Raw genomic sequence first — 7,286 nt, 5'->3', positions numbered from 1 at the left:
TTATTTCTTGCTTTTTTTTTTTTCTTTTTTTCTTTTTTTTCCTAGCATCCCGAGGGATGGCTGGCCACATATTTGGCCACCAGCACCAGCCCTCTCAAAACCTCTCTGGTCATCTCCTGCCTCGCTGGGCAGCGGCCAGGAGCCAAGGAAGGTGCACTGCTCTGTGCTGAGCCGTGCCGGAGACGGCACGCGTGCATCTCGAGCTCCAGGTGGCTAGGATGAGTCAGAGCCAGTCGCCTTTTTCCCTGCGGTGCAATTGTACCGGGTCCTGACAGCATCAGCTGGCTTCTATCATTGCTCCACATCAGAGCTGTCAGTCCTGAAGACAATGGAAGGTGTGTGGAGGGGGAGGAATTGAGCATCTCCGCGCTCCGTTGGCTTCCCAGAATGATGCCAAAGTGGCGAGCGAAGAGTTTTTGATTAGCAGCCTGCTGCCGCAAGAGGATTAGCGAGGACGTCAGTGACTGTGGCAGCACTGAAATTAAAAAGCAATACTTCTTGAGCTTCCTCCGCTGCTGTTTCATGGGGAAGAGCTTGACTGATGGTGGTGATAGCTTGGGAGGGCATGTAGCCTCTGCAAGTCTCACCCGTGCTCTTGGCCCCACGCATGGAAAAGGCTTTTATCAGATCTGCTGGCACAAGTGGGGTGTGCAAAGGGCCAGCACCACCAGGATTCAAGTCTCCCCCATGCAAATTCACCTTCCCCTGTGTGTAACTCAGGGTGGGAGAAATTCCTCTCAAGCTCACATGTTGCCGTGGCAGTGACAAAGAAAAAGCAGGAAAAAAAACGACTCGAAAAGCACGGCCCGGAGGCATTTAGCGAACAAACAAGTGAATGAAAAGATCAAATCTTGCCAGCTGAGTTCTGTGCGAGGAGAGGGGGGTGGCTGTGCCTCCCTCAGGCATATCACGGAGTCTCCCGTCCCCCGAGCCCACGTGGATTCGCAAAACTTGTGCGCCGTGTCCCGTGCTCCTCCCTCGCACCCGGGGGTAGCTTCCTGCGAACGCCCATGGCGTGATTCGTTCTCTCCCTCGCATCCCTCCCCGGCGAGATGCCTTTGGCAACGCTGGCAGCTGGTGGGCAATGCCCGGGGTCTCTTTGCCAGCCTCGTTTCGTTGCTTCTCGGCAGACTTGCACCTGCCTGTCGTCTCTGTCTTGTGCTTACACACTGAATTCCCCCCAGCGCAGAGATCAGCTTTTTGTTCTGTTTGTAAAGCACGTAGCACGAGGACTTTTTGGTGTGTTCTAGGCACTAGGCTTATCTCCTGAAAGCCAGAGGTAGGGAAGGCATTGCTATTTTGGTTATTTTCCAGATACAGAAGCTGGGTTCAAGGCAAAGTGATTCGACAAAGGTTCCTTGCAATCTGTGAGCACTGTCAGGACAGGGTCCGTTTCTCCTGGATCTCAAACCGATACCTGAAGCGTGAGTCCACCCTTCCCTCCAGCACAGAATTTTAAAAAGTCTGATTCCTTAAAGTGCATGGCGCTGAGGCATTACACAATATAAATCGGCTTGGTGTGCACAGGGCCAGGTACGATGGGTTTCTAAATTAAACCCTTCTATATGGAACGGTGAGACAGGTGTGAGAGAAGATACCTCCAGGCTGGACAGCTTAATCAGGAACAAACACTGCCAAACAGGCCAGATAGAGTCGTTTTGGCAAGAATCCCACTGTGTTGCTGCAAAACAGCAAGAAAATGGCTGTTGCCTCGATGATCCCATGCAAGGTGCTGTGCCCATATTACAGACATACTCACGTGCTGTGTCACCAGGCTCCTGTGGCCTGTTGCAGTGACAAGAAGTGGCCAGCTGGCCTAGGGCACCCTGTCCTAGGGACCCTGTAGGGTCCCAGCCTACGAGCCCCCATCCAGCCCCCCCAGGTAAAGCGCCCGGTGACGGCTGAGTGGCATTTCACCTCCACAGCATCCCTCTGGAAGTGACACAGGGAGGAAAGAACACGCTCAGCATCAGGACAGAAGCCATAAAATAAGCAGAAAGGGAGGAAGTTTAAAAATTAATCAGAACATAAAGTGCTGTCAGGGTGCTCCACCTCTCTCCCTACACAGACACACAGCTATCACCAAGTATTAAAACTGATTGACTGGCCAGGTCAGGGTAGAGAAGTTGTGATAATAAGGCAGTTTCCCAGTAATTGGCATAGACTAAGAAAAATCCTTGTGCCAAGCACCCCGTGCAATGAAAAGGTACAATATATTCATCATCCGCTGGGCCAGGGCCAGGTTAGCTGAACAAAAACTCTCAGCACAGGACAGGCAAAAGCAGGCTTGGCCTCCCTTTGGTAGGACCATGCAAAGCCAAACCTGAGCAGCTTCCAGAGCGTGGCATTAAATTCTCCTAAAAAACAAACTGCAGATCTCTCCCTCCTCCCCTGTAACTAGTTCCTGTTCCCGTGCTATGAAAAGTTTGGTTGTCTTCTCCTTTTTTTTTTCTGGCTGAATCTTTCCACAGCAGTTAGCTGCCATGGTGATGGAAGTTACAGAAATTAGTAAGAAGAAGAGTCATAATTAACAATTGACTGACAGTCCCATCTGACCTGAGACAGCAGCTGAAAGCTGCCTCCCACTTCAATCTGCTTGCCACAAAACAGCCAGGAACACACAGATCTGCTAGCCAAGGTGGCTTGGCTACTTGGCTGTGTTCCTGCAGTGGCTGTCCTCGGCTGATTTGGTGCTCAGAGCACTGGTGGGGATGTGGCACCATTGCCCTCTTCTGGATCCACATCCCAATTTGCTCCCAGTTTTGGGGGATGTTGCTGTTTCACAGCGACAGCACAGGGTGACCCCAAGGAGGATGTTTCGTAGGTCACCATTGGGACCTCAGGCAGGTGCTCTGCAGGATTTCACCCCAGGATCCTGAAGTTCTCCTGTGTTTCTCCTCCCAGCATGGTGACTACGCTGGGTGCAGCTTTACAGATTCAAAGGGATGGAGAAGGGAGAAAAACTTCACCACTTAGCCACCAAACGCACCGCTGTTAGCGAAGATGCTGGGGCTTCAAAACCTCATGAGAACAGGGAGATTTCAGGCTCAAATGGCAGGAGATGTGTGGTTAAGCTGAAGGACTCCTTGCCACAGGATATTGCGTGAGCCAAAATTGTATATAAACTTAAGGGAAGTCTGGAAAACTTTGTGGAAGAGAAATCCATAGAGGGTTGCTAATTACATAGAACTTCTGCCCATTTATATAAGTTATAGTTCCAAATGAAATGCATATTTATGGAAGAAGAGTCTTCCTGGCCCTTCCTGGGTACCTGCTTTTGGGTTATATATGACAGGATACTAAATCAGACGGCCCTTTGCTGACCCAGTATATGCACACTTCTTATTTTATGAATATGGAAAAGCACACAGATCTAATCAGGGGTCAGGTCCTGAGCTTCTGATTCAAGGTTTTATTCAGCTTGAGGCAGGCAGAGACTCAGTAATTGCTCAGCGACACACTTGGGGCCTGGCCCACCATCAAGCTCTTGAGATCTGGTGTTTTTGTAATGCACAAAATTATGCAGAAACTGCACTGTTTTATATGGGGAAGAAAATTAGCCAGACTCAGCGAAGCATGCTACTTACGGACTGAGCAAGGCAGTTTTTCACACTCAGCTGGAAAGCATTTCTCCCCTCGTCTCTCTGCTGGAGTACATGCAATATGGCAACAAGGAGCATCAAACTTAATTGATGCCCCAAATTATGGGGCCGTTGTCAACATCCAAGGACTGTAAATAGGCAAAAATTGGGGTGCAGAGCCCCAGGAAACTGGTGAGGAGTTTCAGTAGCTTGTCCCAGCTCCATAATAGACTTTAGAGGCAAGAACAGGTTGATGATAGCTGTTTATGTATTAATGTATTTCCCAAACAGGGAGGAAAATGGGAGTGGGCATCTCCTCCTCCCCTCCAGAATGGGGGAAAGGAAAAATGGGGAAAATGGTGAGTCCCTGGCAGAGAAGTACAGAGAATGATGGGTGAGAGAGGCAGGGGATGTGCGAGTGCCTGACACACAGAAGGAGAATGGTAGACCCTGAGTGAGTGGGGACTGGTGGGGACATGATAGGAGGGCACATATATCCCCTATCCAAGGATATAGGGAAAAGGAGGGCACACAGACCTCTTGGATCAAGGGCTGGATCAGAAGGTTGTAGAGTGTCTCTGATATTGGACTGGCAGACTGGGACTATTCAGAAAAATATGAATGGAAAGCATAGTACTCCAATTCCAACACAGTCAGCCCCAGCATGAAGCTCTAAGTCTCAACGGTGGGTTAGAAAGAGAGAAACCCACAGCTGGGGTATCCCAATGTCATCTCCGATGGGTCACTGCCAGATGAAGACCCAGACACTGCACTGCAGAGCTCTGGAGAAGAACCTGTGAGATGGAGATTTCCCTGTTCATTTTTTAAGGGTGATAAATGGGATACAACACAAGCAGCACACAGCATAAAAGACCCTTGTTAGGGTCAGGATGACCGAATGCATGGCAGATAGATCAGGGACCAACAGTCAGAATTCCTGACACCTGTTTAAGCTTTGGCACGTGCAGATTTACATAGGACAAAATACGTGCTCTGTTCCACTTTCCTGCTTTCCAGTGAGCGTAGCAGTTGCTGCCTGCCCTAGCAAAACAGCATTCTCCATTCATGTTTGGGGAGCTCCTGGATAGCAGAAACCGTGCAAGTGCAGAGCATTATCTCGTCAGCATCCTGCAAGAGCACACCAGCAACACTTAACCTCCCCTCAAATCCGGTGGCAGGTCACAGCGATTGGTGGGTCTCGCATGTGTGTGACTGTGAGTCACTGAGCATTACTGATCTTCATATTAATCTATTGTTGTAAGTGACTTGGAGCTGCCTACAGACAATCCTTCAGAATACGGAACAATGGAGAGCCTGCACATCTGAAGAAAGCCTCCTCTGCATGGCATCTTATTGCCATCGTAACCAGCATAAACAAGAGCAATTAAGACAATTTCAGAGCATCACCTCCTCCCTCTGGGGTCTTAATGAGAGCACGCTCAGAAGGGGGCTGAAGAAGAAGCAAGCAAGGGCTGGGAGTTGGCTTGTGTGGGAAAAGAAGGGTAAGAGAGTTTTAGATTCAGAGGGTTGCTTCCTCTCCACCCCATAGCATAACGCAAAGGGCAAGGAGGGGGAGAGATTAAAGCATCTCTGTGGTAGATGGAAAAGCTTCAGAGAAGCAGAGCTTTGCTGCTGCCTAACCCTCACACCAGGAACCTGCATCTGGAGAAGGAAATTTTTGCTGACATACCCAGGTAACTAGAAGTAGCTAGAATGGGTGAGTGCCATGGGCATCACTCCGTATAATGTATAACAGGGTTCAGAGCCAGAGGTCTTGGTAGAAAACAGGGTAGGATTGGACTGACGGACTTTATAAGCAAAGCGTTAGGAAGAAGCTCTTCTAGAGATGCTGATTATCCATCCCAGAAAATAAAGACAAGCCTCAACACGGTGCTGTTGGATTAGCATTTGGGTTGTTTGCTCATGCTCTGTAAAGCTTTGCTATATGCTGGTGATCTACAAGCATTCAGATGACTGAAAAGCTGTTTGTGGGTGGCTATGCAGTGAGGAGAGAAGGGAAATTGGGACACTCTCCTATGAGGAAACTGCCAGGCAATGAGAGCTTATGTATTAGAGGAATTAATAAATACTCCAGGGAAGGAGAGAGGATGGCTCCTATCAGCTTGGTGATGACACCTGTTCTTTTGGCAATCTGGCTGCTTGCAAGGGAGAAGAAATGGATGGAGCTATAGAGCAGAGCTTCTCTTAAGGTACTGATGTGATCTAACACTGCAGGAACTATATGATTTTCAATTTACTCTTCTCAGTTTTAAGGCAGAAGTCAGAAACTAGGCTCTGGCATTCTTACTGTGTATAAATAGCCCTGATGGAAGTGTAACAGGAGCTCAGTTAGGTTTTACTCAGCACTGCAAATGATATATCATAGAGTCAAATATTTTGAGGATCACACATCTGGTCTGATAACCTGTACATAAAATAGCCATAGGATTTCATCCAGCTACTCTTGCAGCAAGCTCCCTAGCTTCTGTTTAATGTGTATGGAATGACAGCCACCCATGCCTCAGATGGATCACTGAGCTTACCCTAGAGCCAAAATGATTCCTTCCATTCTCTGCAGAGACAATCTTTTCCTCTTATCTTGAAATTTGTTATCACAGATTTGATTGTCTACTAAAAAAAAAAATAAAAATGTAGCACTTTAACTTGCAGAGAGAAGAGAGGAGCTAAATCTGAGACCTCTTATCTGAATCTTCCTGATGCCTAAGTGCTGGATAATTGGAAATGCTGTCTGAACCATAAACGCTGTTTTGCTCAGATTTTGCCAACCTCACACAGACTTCTCCTTTCTGCTTTCCTAGTACATCAGAACCCTGGTTCTGGGATCTCAGGAGATACCTGAAATTTTCTGACCTTCAACAGAGAGAGACTGTACAGAAAATTCCTATAAGCCAGCAGGAAATTAGTTGCAGTTTGAGAAACCCACTGGGTCTGTGGTCAGGAATTGTTCAGAAGCAAAGCTTCATGCAGCCAAACTACATGGACCAATTTTCCCTTAGCTAAGATTTTTGACAACTGTATTTCAAACCCTCTCAGTAAAAGACTTGCTATCATCATGTGGGTCTTTTGGATGGACATGTGAAATAGCCACACCACTGTTAATAGCAGTTCAGGAAACTGGAGCTATTTGATGTGGTCCTCCTTGTCCTGTGCTGGCTCTGTGTGCATCAGACTGGATGGGTGTGCAGAGCTAGAGTCCACCTGCAAAAACATGAGTGCACAAGTAGGAATAACTGTTAGAGGCTGCTGTTGTTCAGGACAAGACAGCTTTCCCCCATGGATATCTTGTTTAGGTACTGCCTGGGGGGGAACTAGTGAGCACTCAGCAGTTCTGAACATCAGGTTACATATTTAGGAGCCTCGTTTCAAATGCCTTCCACAAAACAGCAAAAATGCCATTTGACAGAAAAACGGTGAGATGTGAACAGCTGAATCTGTTCTCTCCCACTGACTCACCCAGGGACGTGGAGCAAGTCACCTTATTTCTCCATGACTCAAGTACTCCTTTGTGAAATAAGGCCAACAGAAGAGCGGGTGCAGCATTTCTGTAGCGCCCTGGTTTGTACCTGCTGATGTATGTGTCTGGCTGAGCTGGAGTACACAAGAGTTTTCAGTTCAGAAGAGAGGCCTGTAGAGACATCTGTGTTAATTAACCAGTGCTTTATAATTTGCTGATATCTGGAAGGG

Source organism: Aythya marila (genome assembly GCF_965140915.1).
Source record: "Aythya marila genome assembly, chromosome: 15".
Taxonomy (NCBI): domain Eukaryota; kingdom Metazoa; phylum Chordata; class Aves; order Anseriformes; family Anatidae; genus Aythya; species Aythya marila.
The sequence above is the reverse complement of the archived record's forward strand: the minus strand, read 5'-3'. Positions refer to the sequence as shown.